This window comes from Tachypleus tridentatus, chromosome 3 (genome assembly GCF_004210375.1).
Source record: "Tachypleus tridentatus isolate NWPU-2018 chromosome 3, ASM421037v1, whole genome shotgun sequence".
NCBI lineage: Eukaryota > Metazoa > Arthropoda > Merostomata > Xiphosura > Limulidae > Tachypleus > Tachypleus tridentatus.
The window spans coordinates 117,882,089-117,897,880 of NC_134827.1; the positions used below are offsets into that span (position 1 = coordinate 117,882,089).

The 15,792-nt window shown below is 34.5% G+C and overlaps 1 protein-coding gene across 1 annotated transcript in view; it reads right to left on the bottom strand.

The window, feature by feature from the left end:
- Positions 1 to 12,676: 12,676 nt before the first annotated feature.
- Positions 12,677 to 15,792, bottom strand: part of LOC143247850 (uncharacterized) — a 30,845-nt gene continuing 27,729 nt past the window's right edge. The window contains exon 4 of the mRNA XM_076496401.1: positions 12,677 to 15,543. The gene's annotated coding sequence lies outside the window, so the exon portion shown is untranslated. The remainder of the gene's footprint in view (positions 15,544 to 15,792) is intronic.

The window sequence follows — 15,792 nt, forward strand, 5'->3', positions numbered from 1 at the left end:
AGCCTGATGATATTGTGGTGAGACATTAAAGTATAACCTGATGATACTGTGGTAAAACATTAAAGTATAGCCTGACGATACTGTGGTGATACATTAAAGTATAGCCTGACGATACTGTGGTGAAAATTAAAGTATAGCCTCAAGATACTGTGGCGAAACATTAAAGTATAGCCTGACGATACTGTGGTAAAACATTAAAGTATAGCCTGACGATACTGTGGTGAGACATTAAAGTATAGCCTGACGATACTGTGGTGAGACATTAAAGTATAGCCTGACGATACTGTGGTGTGACATTAAAGTATAGCCTGACGATACTGTGGTGAGACATTAAAGTATAGCCTGACGACACTGTGGTGAAAATTAAAGTATAGCCTGATAATACTGTGGTAAAACATTAAAGTATAGCCTGACGACACTGTGGTGAAAATTAAAGTATAGCCTGACGACACTGTGGTGAAAATTAAAGTATAGCCTGATGATATTGTGGTGAGACATTAAAGTATAGCCTCACGATACTGTGGTGAGACATTAAGGTATAGCCTCACGATACTGTGGTGAGACATTAAGGTATAGCCTGACGATACTGTGGTGAAACAATAAAGTATAGCCTGACGATACTGTGGTGAGACATTAAAGTATAGCCTGACGATACTGTGGTGAGACATTAAAGTATAGCCTGACGATACTGTGGTAAAACATTAAAGTATAGCCTGACGATACTGTGGTGAGACATTAAAGTATAGCCTGACGATACTGTGGTGAGACATTAAAGTATAGCCTGACGATACTGTGGTGAAAATTAAAGTATAGCCTGACGATACTGTGGTGAGACATTAAAGTATAGCCTGACGATACTGTGATGAAACAATAAAGTATAGCCTGACGATACAGTGGTGAAAATTAAAGTATAGCCTGACGATACTGTGGTAAAACATTAAAGAATAGCCTGACGGTACTATGGTGAGACATTAAAGTATAGCCTCATGATACTGTGGTAAAACATTAAAGTATAGCCTGACGACACTGTGGTGAGACATTAAAGTATAGCCTGACGATACTGTGGTGAAAATTAAAGTATAGCCTGACGATACTGTGGTAAAACATTAAAGTATAGCCTGACGATACTGTGGTGAGACATTAAAGTATAGCCCGACGATACTGTGGTGAGACATTAAAGTATAGCCTGACGATACTGTGGTGAGACATTAATGTATAGCCTGACGATACTGTGGTCAAACATTAAAGTATAGCCTGACGATACTGTGGTGAGACATTAAAGTATAGCCTGACGATACTGTGGTAAAACATTAAAGAATAGCCTCATGATACTGTGGTGAAACATTAAAGTATAGCCTGACGATACTGTGGTGAAAACTAAAGTATAGCCTGACGATACTGTGGTGAGATATTAAAGTATAGCCTGACGATAATGTGGTGAGACATTAAAGTATAGCCTGACGATACTGTGGTGAGACATTAAAGTATAGCCTCATGATACTGTGGTGAAACATTACAGTATAGCCTGACGATACTGTGGTAAAACATAAAAGTATAGCCTGACGATACTGTGGTGAGACATTAAAGTATAGCCTCATGATACTGTGGTGAAACATTAAAGTATAGCCTGACGACACTGTGGTGAAAATTAAAGTATAGCCTGACGATACTGTGGTGAAACAATAAAGTATAGCCTGACGATACAGTGGTGAAAATTAAAGTATAGCCTGACGATACTGTGGTGAGACATTAAAGTATAGCCTGACGACACTGTGGTGAAAATTAAAGTATAGCCTGATGATACTGTGGTAAAACATTAAAGTATAGCCTGACGACACTGTGGTGAAAATTAAAGTATAGCCTGACGACACTGTGGTGAAAATTAAAGTATAGCCTGATGATATTGTGGTGAGACATTAAAGTATAGCCTCACGATACTGTGGTGAGACATTAAGGTATAGCCTGACGATACTGTGGTGAAACAATAAAGTATAGCCTGATGATATTGTGGTGAGACATTAAAGTATAGCCTGACGATACTGTGGTGAGACATTAAGGTATAGTCTGACGATACTGTGGTGAAACAATAAAGTATAGCCTGACGATACTGTGGTGAGACATTAAAGTATAGCCTGACGATACTGTGGTGAGACATTAAAGTATAGCCTGACGATACTGTGGTAAAACATTAAAGTATAGCCTGACGATACTGTGGTGAGACATTAAAGTATAGCCTGACGATACTGTGGTGAAAATTAAAGTATAGCCTGACGATACTGTGGTGAGACATTAAAGTATAGCCTGACGATAGTGTGGTGAAAAAATAAAGTATAGCCTGACGATACAGTGGTGAAAATTAAAGTATAGCCTGACGATACTGTGGTGAGACATTAAAGTATAGCCTGACGACACTGTGGTGAAAATTAAAGTATAGCCTGACGATACTGTGGTGAGACATTAAAGTATAGCCTGACGATACTGTGGTGAGACATTAAAGTATAGCCTGACGATACTGTTGTGAAACAATAAAGTATAGCCTGACGATACTGTGGTGAGACATTAAAGTATGGCCTCATGATACTGTGGTGAAAATTAAACACTAACAGCACGTGTAAAATACTAAAGACAAGTACATAAACACAAACAGTAGTGTAAAATACTAAAGACAAGTACATAAACAGAAACAGTAGTGTAAAATACTAAAGACAAGTACATAAACACAAACAGTAGTGTAAAATAATAAAGACAAGTACATAAACAGAAACAGTAGTGTAAGATACTAAAGACAAGTACATAAACACAGACAGTACGTGTAAGATACTAAAGACAAGTACATAAACACAGACAGTACGTGTAAGATACTAAAGACAAGTACATAAACAGAAACAGTAGTGTAAGATACTAAAGACAAGTACATAAACAAACGGAACAGTGTTAAATATCGAAGAGAAGTACATAAACACAAAGAGAACAGTGTCAAACAATGAAGGCGTGTTTATAAACTCATCCAATTTTCTAAATGAACCGGTAATATAGCTGACAGAACATTGGATTACTCTGTGTACCGGAGTTTCTATGTAGACTCCTGATACACTTTTTATTGTTAACGGAGACACCCGTTTCATCCTGAACAATATCTATTGTAAAGTTTGCCAGTGACTTGCCTCTTAGCTGGATCTACACTCATTAGTCTAATGATTTAAGTTTTGTCTCAGCCTAGGGACGAGGTTAAAACCCTTGTAAAGTTTGCCAGTGACTTGCCTCTTAGCTGGATCTACACTCATTAGTCTAATGATTTAAGTTTTGTCTCAGCCTAGGGACGAGGTTAAAACCCTTGTAAAGTTTGCCAGTGACTTGCCTCTTAGCTGGATCTACACTCATTAGTCTAATGATTTAAGTTTTGTCTCAGCCTAGGGACGAGGTTAAAACCCTTGTAAAGTTTGCCAGTGACTTGCCTCTTAGCTGGATCTACACTCATTAGTCTAATGATTTAAGTTTTGTCTCAGCCTAGGGACGAGGTTAAAACCCTTGTAAAGTTTGCCAGTGACTTGCCTCTTAGCTGGATCTACATTCATTAGTCTAATGATTTAAGTTTTCTCTCAGCCTAGTGACGAGATTCGAGCCCCTGTAAAGTAATATTCTTTGCCTAACAGTAGTGCATTACAAAGCTACAAATATTAGAAAGTTTAAGATCTTTTGCTAGAAATCTTTAAGATAACAAAAATGGGAATTTCTGATAGGAAGACATAAATTAAATCTTTCCATACGGTTTTCACGCTTATTTCAGAAGTTTCCAGACACTCCGCCATTTTAAGTATATCATAACAAACCTTGTGAAACCGAGAGTTTACATTTCTGCAAAATACCTTCTAAATAAACTTTTAAAACATAAAATAAATTTAAAAGATGCAATCGTTTAATTTTCATTAATTAAAGAACTACATACCTTAATTTTTACAACAACGATGTAAATCCCAAAATGAGCAACTTTCTGGCACTGTACGTACGATGACAACATATAGTACTACACACCCAGATTACTGCAGCTTGCATAGGCCCCGACAATGGATATCCGATTTACTTCATTCACGCAAGGCCTCAGGGACTAGCGGGAAAAGTCACGTGGGAACTCGACGCCGACGCTTTGCCACGTCAGGCATGTTTCAGTTTACGCTGTTCTATTTGTTTCTCTCTACTCCCTATAACATGCGAACAAGTAAAAAAACAAACAAAAAACACGAGAGTTATATTTAGGTTTGACTCAAGCAGTAAAACCGTGAAGAAAATTCCTTGTATTTTGAAATTCTTTCCGAAAAAGTTATCCTATATCAGCCCATCCAGTGCAATGCTAGTTAAATATCTTCAACCTTAAAATACTTTCTCAGACAAAATTCTGTCGACATGAAATACATACATGTAGATCCATGGAAAAAATTATGAACTTTCTCTGGTATCGGATATAATTTTTAAAAAATCAAAAATCTTCGTTCTGATTTCTCAGATATCGTATGATTTTTCATTAAATTACTAAAGGTGTAAATAAAATCCAAAGAAAAATATATTATTCTGACCCATATTTAAACTTTGCCTTTAATTACATTTTATGTTTAATAATTTACGAAAGATATGCTTATTGCGACTCGGATTATAGTGTAGATTATATTGTGTCGTAAAGGTGTATGGATATATCACGATTAGTTCCCCGCTGGTACAGCGGTAAGTCAACGGATTTACAACGCTAAAATAAGAGGTTTGATTCCCCACGGTGGATTCAGTAGATAGCCCGATATGGCTTTACTACAAGAAAACACACACACACACACACACACACACACACACACACACACTGTGACGATTAATAAAGTGTCGCCATCTGTAGGAAATTATATGAATATATTATATTGAATAATAATTCAATTAGAGAGAAAAAAAAGTAATAATGATTAAAAAATATGAAAAATAATAATAATAATAATAATAAAAGAAACAAGGACTAAGTGTCTAGTGGCCAGCTTGTGTTAAATTTCTTAAATATATGTTAAAAGAGAAGAGGTATTTAGGACTATTTACATCATGTACGTGATATCTGTCGAGATCACAGATGCAGGTAGGTTTTATTTTGTTTGTTTGTTTTGAATTTCGCGCAAAGCTACGCGAGAGCCATCTGCGCTAGCCGTCCCTAATTTAGCAGTGTAAGACTAGATGGAAGGCAGCTAGTCATCACCACCCACCGCCAACTCTTGGGCTACTCTTTTACCAACGAATAGTGGGATTGGCCGTCACATTATAACGCCCGCTCGGCTGAAAGGGCGAGCATGTTTGGTGCGACCGGGATTCGAACCCGCGACCCTCGGATTACGAGTTGAACGCCTTAACACACTTGGCCATGCCGAGCCTTGGTAGGCAGGTTAAATGTTGAAAAACAATTCTAAAATCTACATGGATAAAATCGAGTTATAATTTTCGAAGGGTATGCCCTCATACCCACAATACGTCCTCGCTATTCCTTTCCATTTTCTTCCAAACTTAGCAGCACCTTAACCCTTTTCAGATTTTATTTTACGCCCTTGCTAGGCAACACGTAATGTATAACTTTATTTTTAACTTAGTTATAGGGTAAGCTCTGATATTTAGAATTAACAACCACATGTTAATGTTCTCTCATAATATCTAGTACAGTTTGCCAGAAATAAATCACTTAATTATTATTATAAATCGTCATTTTTATACCGCTCACTAGATGGCAATAAAAGTCAATCGAAATGGAGCTGATGATTTTGTTTGAATCTTTTAATAACTTCTTTTAAAAACGGATGAAAATGTACTCTTCAAGCATGCAGCAGATGCGGTTAAAGGGGGAAACTTATTTCAAAATCAAAATTAAATTGCAATATATGTTATCCCAGTTTTATTTTTAGAAATTTTGAAAGCGTGATATAACTTGAAAGAACGATATGATGTTACGATAACAACTTTAAAGTATTTTAAAATTCTTCTTTTTCAAGATCTAAACCGCTCAAAATATTTCACAATTTTAAACCAAATACATCTCTAAACCAAAGAAATAATTATATTTTGCTAAAACAATTAAAGAGAGACGCGCACAATAAAACATTGTTTAAATATTTTATGTTAAACTTACGGACTACCAATTATTAATACACCTGAGTTGGATTTTCATTTTAATGTTTTAGACTTTTAAACGTTTAGCACTAAAACTGAAAACAAGGTATTTAAACCCTTCGTTTTATTTTGGTTTTTTTATCGCCAATATTTCTTGGACAACTGAGAAATGTTTCAACCTGTGTAGTATTAGGTCTTACGTTTCAAATAACGATGTTATTATTTGTGTTAGGGTTCACTGTTTCAAGAAATATTAAACACTAATGAACACTTGTGTGGAGAGTACTTTGTAATTTAGGAAAATAAAATATTCATTCTGCAAATGTAAACATCAATACAAAACAAAAATGGTATCGAAATAATAAAATATTGATATAAATAACATTAACTTATGAACAATAAATCTGCAAAACAACAACAGAAAAACAACCTAATTCAGTAATTGGTAGGTTTGTTCACAATAACAATATTTAACACTTCTTTAAATAAATAGTATAATTCACAAATAAACGGTTAAAAGAAAATCTGCAGTGGCGACATCTTTTAACAAACATAATAACTTACGTCTCGCCTAACATCTCTTTCGTTTTCAATCTCTCCGGGTCTTAAACTAAACACCAAACATGCTTGCCCTTTCAGTCGTGGGGGGCGTTATAATGTTACGGCCAATCCCACTATTGGCTGGTAAAAGAGTAGCCCAAGAGTTGGCGATGGGTGGTCATGACTATTTGCCTTCCCTCTATTCTTACACTGCTAAATTAGGGACGGCTAGCGCAGATAACCGTTGTGTAGTTTTGTAAACAATTCAAATCAAACCAAACTGTAAACTTAAAGTATTTTTCAGTCTCGCTAGACCGCAAGAATACCTGGCACTACTTAACACTTAGTTTACATGAACCACCGTTAGGGAAAATACGTCTTAGTTTTTTAATATTAATTTATTTATAAATATTTAATATTCACTGTGTTTTGGTCAAATAAAGATATAACTGACACGAACCGTAGAAAGAAATATACATAAACGATAAATAAAAGTAGAAATAAAAATAAAGCAAAGATTGCTATCTCACAAACTACCAGTTTGAACGATTAAAAACGTAAATTACAATTATTCGAATCTTTCAAAGCACATTGACTTTCAAGTATGTATTACACAGATGCGTGTTACATACGTATTAATGACAGGCAGTATTTAACTTAGCTTCTAGTATAGTTTTCACTCTGTACAGAGATCTTCTTTAAAATACTACTGGCTGTTACAGTAACGATTCCCATAGTTTGCTTAACGCTAGTTATAAACTGTGAAGTTTCTTAATTGAAATAATATTTTAAAAGATACAATAAATTGATCAAACAATAAAGATTCAAGACATGCTGAATATCGTAGTTTGCTAATTTGACAATTATTTAATATATAATTGGTGTTAAAACGTAAATCGCTTTTACTCCAAACATTTTATATATTCTTAAACAAGTTTGAACTTATTTGCAGTTTAAAAGGAATTAATACGAAATTTTACACTTGGCAACAACGTTAGGTGTATAACGAAAAAAAATATTTAGACGTAATATATTAATTCTAAACCACGTCAGTAACTATAATTTTATTACTGTATTTTACAATAATGTGTATAACGTGATATTAATATTGTATAAGTTTCTTTTACTGATTTATAAGGAGCTCTCGGAAACTGTTATTATTTAATTAAAATCGTTTATTAAAACCTAATTTTGCCCATTTTAAAACAAAACTGGAGTTATGTTTATCGGTTAATATAATAATTTAAAGTTATTATGTTTTAAAGTCTATTTTCACACATAATTTAATAAAGATATTATGTTTTAAAGTCTATTTTCACGCATAATTTCATGAAGTTTTTATGTTTTAAAGTCTATTTTCACACATAATTTAATAAAGTTATTATGTTTTAAACTCTATTTTCATACATAATTTTATAATGTTATTATGTTTTAAAGTATGTTTTCACACATAATTTAATAAAGTTATTATGTTTTAAAGTCTATTTTCACACATAATTTAATAAAGTTATGTTTTAAAGTCTATTTTCACACATAATTTATTAAAGTTATTATGTTTTAAAGTCTATTTTCACACATAATTTAATAAAGTTATTATGTTTTAAAGTCTATTTTCACACATATCATTTAGGGAATTTAACTCATCTCGAAATTATTATTTTAAAAAAGTGCCACGTGCTAACCGTGATAGTAAACAGTGGCTAAAAATACATCGTTCTATCCATTTACTCATATATTACCATAAAATGAACTGAGGTTGTTTTTATTTTCGATTAATAAAAATTAAGTCTCGATCAAATCTTTGTTTATCACTAAGCGAAAAGCTGCACTGTTGGCTGGCTATCTGTGTTTCATATGTATCATCCACAAATCTGAGCGTTAGAAGTATTCAAGTTTACCACTGAGCCACCAGGGGATATAGAAAATGTCAAATAAAAATACGAAAAAACAAAAGAGGGCAGAAAATTTTGAAATAAACATTTGTTTGTTTTTGAAGCACCAAGTCCACAATGCACAATGTGTGCTGTTCCATCAAGAGTAACGAATCTGGTTTAACGGTTTCAAGTGTGAGAAACCTCCAGTATTACCGTTGAGCCACAAGGGGACCTGGAATAAATAATCGACTCACTATAGTTTATGCTGTCTGTTTGCTTTAGAATTTTCCCACAAGGGCTATCTGCACATAGAACTAGATGGACGACAACTGGTCAACAGTACCTACCATCAACTTTCGAGCTGCTCTTAAATGGCTGAACCATTACTCTTATATCATGTTCTTAACCCTAATGTATGGAGTTCGTTTCTGTGGCAACGAGAAGCGAGCGATTTACTCATGACATCTCCAGTCCTAGTTGCTGGTTGAAATGTACAGAAAACATTTAAAAGCTAAACAATGGCTTACCTATGCTGTACCCACCGCGGGTATAAAAACTCGATTTTTAAAATTATAAGTATTTGTACTAACCACTGAACTTCCCGAGAAGGTAGACAGAGAATGAGTTTAGAAGTTAGGCTATTACGCAAGTTGTTATTGTTAATCATTTGTCTCTTATATTAGCAGTTTAGCGATTTCTAGGGGAAATTAGGTTTAAAACAAGTTTTTGTCTATAATACTAAACTAGATTCTAATTTAGTTTTCTTATTTCAGTTTTCTTTCAAACTGTAGTTTGGCATCAGCACAATATAGCACGTGATTAAAAACGATTATACAAACGTTACTCAGGAATAATGTATCACGCAACAACCAAAACCAACAAATTAAATAAGAAAATAAAAAACCAAATAACCTATAAAGTCGTTCACGGTTTACCTGTATAATTATATTTTCAGCGAGTCTTAACACTACTTTTGTTTAAACCATGTAATCTTCCTACAAAGTGTGAGTAACCTGCAAAGTAGAGGACGCTTCACTACTTCCCGGTTAATAGCTTCAGACATTTTTCGTGGATTTTGTTTTCTTCTCCATCAACTACGTTTACAATGTCTAAAATCAAATATAATCATTCTTAAAATGTCTTATTTATTTGTTTCCTGTTATTTGCACAAGGGATAACTGTGTAATGGTTTGAATGTCTTTTAGAATTTGTCAAATAATGATTGTAAGTAATTAAACTTATCTCGTTATGTTAGGCTTATTATATTTTTAACGCTACATTTTTTATCTAGTCCTTTAGAGATTTTCAACTGTCAGAAGATTGTGTAATAATAATATTCTAGCTACTTAATATTTGCCATACCTGTTGCTGACGGCGTATTTCGCTCAATCTAGAGAATGTAGTGTTGAAAACATAATAAGCCTGACATGATATCTGTGCTGCCCGTCTTTAATTTTCAACTTGGAGACTAGATGGAAGACATATTCAACAAACCTCCCGCCAACAATTGTGTTACTTTTGTATGGCCGATTTTTTAAGAATCAGTATTTTGAAATATTTTTCAACTTTCTTGTAGCCGTAGTAGGAGTATAACAACGAATATAATATATTCCTGTAAGTTTCTGACTGGATAAATCTTTACTTTCTTAGAGTTGTAAGGATGCGTTATACGATGGATATCATATCTTCTATCTTCACGAGTTACGATAGGATAATTGTTTTACTTATAGCTATAAGGATGAGTTAGAGACGACGGATATCATATATTCCTTTCTATTTAGTTTCTGGTTAGGAGTAAAAGGTAGACAACAAAACGTTTTTTTAAAATATACTTTGTTCTTTTCTTTCTAAGGAATTTTGGCCGCATTATAGCTGGAGTTCTGTTCCACGATAATGTCCGACTGGATATCTTAGCAACCCTAGAGGTGAGAGATAACAAGACGTGGAGAAATTTCCTGGTGTCACATGGAAGCGACACCTGGAGTCTGTGTAAAGAATGTTCTCACATATGCTGTTGAGTAAGCCTACACTAACATATCAATTCGTTCGTTTCTCAAGACATTCTCGTAAACAGCTTACGGACAAAATAATGGAATCCAGTTATCTTTGAATCGTTAAGCATGTTGGGAGTTAAAATATTAAACGCGCCTTGTGTATACTTTGGAAATGGGTGATGTTCCAGTCTCGACATGTGTTGGTATTTGTATTTTATGTCAAAGCTAACATATAAGACTATCTGCCACCGTACCTAATTCTTAATTACTGATCTGAGGGAAGGCAGCCAATCAGCAACATCCTAACACCCGCCACTCATGCTAATAGATTGACTGTCATTTTTATAACACACCCTCATGTTCAAGTGTGGGAATATTTTTTTGGTTTCGAATCGGGAACAAAAACCTGATTTACAAATCCAGAGCTGTGAAACAGGGCCGCGCTCTGCACGTGCTTATAGGAGCAGTTGAGATTATCAGTAGTGTTTGTTTGTTTTGAATTTCACACATAGCTACACGAGGGTTATCTGCGCTAGCTCTGACTAATTTAGCTATATAAGAGTAGAGGACTAGTCATTGCTACTCACTACCAATTCATGGGCTACTCCTTTTACCAACGAATAATGGGATTGATTGTCAGATTATAACGCCCTCACGGCTGAAAAGGTGAGCATGTTTGGTGTGACGGGGATTCGAATCCTGATCTTGAGATTACGAGTCGAGCACCCTAACCACCTGGTCATGTCGGGGCCGGTTGTTATAGTACCTTAAGGTTCATGTTACGACAAGTATAGTCTGTGTGGAACAAATATTTGCAAAAAATGTGTAAAAAGTGTTAGAATATATTTCTCTTGTAAATTGTGATGAACTTGGTATAAATCAAAGCTCAGATGACAAGTATTCATTCTCCCCTTGTTTTAAACTGTTCTTAAGAAGGATAAACCTATTAACAAAGATAGGTAACCCTCTAATTACCTACGCTGCTTTTAAAACAAAGCCATATGAAGTAATCTATTTTGTTTGGAGAAATAATCGAATAAATTAGGTATAAATCAGGAAAAAGAGTATGTTGAAGTCTGAGCAAAGAGACCTTCCTAAATCGATGAGAATTTCCTATATCGATAAGAGATCTTCCTAAATCAGTAAGATATCTTTTTACATCCATAAGAGATCTTCCTAAATCAATACACAAGTTAGGATTTGTTGTGTTTTTGTTCCCCCGGTAGGATAGCGGTAAGTCTACAGACTTGAACGCTAACAAACCAGAGTTCGATTCTTCGAGCTAGACACCCCAGATAGGCCAAAGTTATTTGAAAAAAACCCACAAAAAACAACACACATCAAACCATTAGTTTTATATTATTACTAGCTACGAATAGAAGAGATGACGTCATAAATAACAATAGAGTAACTTTAATCTCACCTTTCCGTCAGTGAAGTAACCAGTGACAGTTTTTGTTGTTTTTAAGTTTCCAGTTCCGTCAGTGAAGTAACCAGTGACAGTTTTTGTTGTTTTTAAGTTTCCAGTTCCGTCAGTGAAGTAACCAGTGACAGTTTTTGTTGTTTTTAAGTTTCCAGTTCCGTCAGTGAAGTAACCAGTGACAGTTTTTTGTTGTTTTTAAGTTTCCAGTTCCGTCAGTGAAGTAACCAGTGACAGTTTTTTTGTTGTTTTTAAGTTTCCAGTTCCGTCAGTGAAGTAACCAGTGACAGTTTTGTTATTTTAAGTTTCCAGTTCCGTCAGTGAAGTAACCAGTGACAGTTTTTTGTTGTTTTTAAGTTTCCAGTTCCGTCAGTGAAGTAACCAGTGACAGTTTTTGTTATTTTTAAGTTTCCAGTTCCGTCAGTGAAGTAACCAGTGACAGTTTTTTGTTGTTTTTAAGTTTCCAGTTCCGTGAGTGAAGTAACCAGTGACAGTTTCTTGTTATTTTTAAGTTTCCAGTTTCGTCAGTGAAGTAACCAGTGACAGTTTTTTTGTTGTTTTTAAGTTTCCAGTTCCGTCAGTGAAGTAACCAGTGACAGTTTCTTGTTATTTTTAAGTTTCCAGTTTCGTCAGTGAAGTAACCAGTGACAGTTTTTTGTTGTTTTGAAGTTTCCAGTTGGTGTTAAAATTATTTTCATATTAAAGGAACGTTTCAGACACATCGTATAAGGAGACAATTTTATTTTAACACATCTCTTGTACAGTGTGGTACAAATATATATAGCATGTTTCTCTATAACTTAAAAACATATCTCCACCAGGAGAGACGTCAGCAAAATTCATTCTGCTGGGAATGTACGTAAATGGACAAATATTTGTTGTTGGAGCACCAGTAAGTTTATACAGATTTTACATGTTACAGGCGACCCTGACAATCCATATTGTGTGTAGATGTTAGCTAAATCTGGTTGAACACTGTCTGATCTCTCTGATAATCCATGTTCTATCTAGACATAGGGGATAAAACTATACTCTGTTAATCCATGTTCTATCTAGACCTATGGGTAAAGTTTTATTATAGTGATCTACGTTCTACGTAGAAATATTTAACAATCTAGAATATGGCAATTTGACACTGTTATTCGACCGTGTACTTGTGTGGTAAATAAAAGCATACGAACTGAGCGATACGAGAGTCGTCAAAAAACACGATTTCTTATCTTTTTTTGTGCTTTGTTGTATTATCTCATTTCAACACTACCAGTTCTCACTGTTTCTTTCTAATAATTTATGTCTGTACAAATAATCCGAAAAATGGTTCAGAGTATAAAAGTTGTTGGTAACAAGAAGTTATTTAATACGTGAAAATCTCACGACATACAAAAGTGAGAAGTCATTTAGTTGTGGGCAGGATTTGAAATATCTAATACTGTATTAATTAAAATTGTATTTAATATCAGTCGCGATTAAACATGTATTAACCTCTGTCCCGCCAAGTACAGTGGAACCCCTCTAGTCAGGCCAGTTTGTCTCAGTCTAGAAAGTGGCTGCTTTAGAGGGGTTCCACTGTACATAATTAAGGATTATGTAAACACAAAAAGGGACTGTGATTGGATGACCGCTTTCAAGGGGTGACCGAATATGAGGGGTGGCCGCTTAGAGAGGTTCCACTGTACTGCTATTTAAAATTATATCTGTCAAGACACTGATAGAAATAACGTAAAAACAGAGCATCAGGTGAAATATATCGAATATAAGACAGCTCAGTCATTTCGCGGAGCTGTAGGGAAAGAAACGTAATGAAATGAAACGTGGTAATAATTATTAGACACAAATGTAACTTTTCTGTCACTTCGTTAAGTCTTATCTTTAAACAAGAGAATTAAATCCGAAGGTTTGTAACCAACAGTTTCATTTCTTTGTTTACTTCGTCGTCTGGTGTTAATTTTGATATAGGAAAGCCGCTAACGTTATTTTAATGGATAACTTTACTTTGAGACAACCTAATCCACTCGAGAGATGTCAAAGTTATTGCTTTAGTTGTTAGATTTGTTACTTAAATTTTGAACTAGAGTCGGGCTTTGCAAATATCTCATTCGTAAAGAACCATGTTTCTGAGTCTATAGCTTAAACACTGGTAAGCACTCTAATGTAATAAAGAATCCTATTTTATAAAACATTCAAGGCTGAAACCCTGATGAGCAAGGCAACATAGTAAAGGTGCAAATTGAGCGGCACTCTTGTTGAGAGAGTAGGAATATTGATTCATATAAATACTGTAACCTACATTTTAGGTTTCGACTGCACATGCAAGTGACTGTCTACGTACTTTCGATCGGCACACATGTGCTGAATTCGTCAACTTTACATTCGAAGCTACGAAAATTTACTTTTGGTATTATTTTACCATAGTGACGTCATATATATTTATACTTCTAAATTACTGAATATATATAAAAAATAGACAGTCTCACGACTTCTATCACCACAGATGTCGAGCGTTAAGATTTGATATCACAGAATCTATAATGTGAAAACATTGTAACGAAACCCAAACCTATAACATTTTCATTAGCGCATATAAGAATACAGTTCTGTGTAATAAGAACCACTGTCTTTACGTAAATAAAAATTTAATTATAAACGTCATTATATCATATAAATTATATGTTGGAAATGTATACCACTAGATGGCAGCACTTGTCGTTGGAATATATATATTTTTTAAAACAATTATAGTTTCTGCCAGTGGCCATTTTTACGTTATTAATAGTGAAATATAAAAAGGAAATGCAAAATTAACAATACAAAAAAACATATTCACGATAAGGCAAAGAAAATGCGTTGGTTATTACATAGAAATTTTCATTACCAAATTTGAAAGTATCTTTAATGGAATAAAATTTTGCTTCTCACGCCCTAATTAACAATAAATTTAAGCCCAGTTTGAAATCATTACTGAAAATAAGTAATTTGACTGGTATGAACAAAGCCTTAATTATAAAGTCGTTATTTTAAACACAAGTCAACGTCAATACATTAGTAACTTTACAGTTCCATTCATACACAAAGACACTGAGCAACCTTTATTATGTATATCTATATAAATTTTCTATATATATTTTTTATTTGCAAGATGAATCCATCTGACGGTGAACTTTTGACTTATCACCATCAAGCAGGTGAGTGAAGCACCTTACCCTACAGAGAGGGTATCAACTGGCCTTAAATAGCTCGAGCGGAGCTTTGAATCACTTCTCATGGACGAAAACTGGGAAGCCCGACAGTGGGCGCTAAAAGACGGCAGCGTAGACTGGCCAGTACAAGTATCTAAAGCTCCGTAATCCTTCTTCAAAAGGTCAATTCTGGCTGAATTCTTTTAAATATTTTTTCTTCACAAAAACTATTTTACAAATGTCTCTGAGACATGCAATCCAACGCAGGGCCCAGGTTGGCAGGTAAAAATCTGGCAGAGGGTGCTAGCATGTCATAAACAGCTGACGTCATGGTCGTCGTGAGTGAAACAGTTGAAAACAAATTCTACGAAACACCGGAATGAGCCACTTTCGTAATGTAGTTAATTTTCAGTGGTCTGTAAGAATATAGGAAGCACTTATTAACAGATGACCAACAAGGATCGAACACTCTACACTAATAATAAATAACTACGTCTGTCACGTGATCCTGGTACTGAAAAAAACACTAAAATAATAGTTTGATGTAGAAAGTAAGTTTTCAAATTAGGCTTATCTCGAGGCATTAAAAGCGACATTAGTTCTACAGGGTTATCTATTGGACGACTGGTGATTAATATAATATAGATAACAGATTTCCACATCTA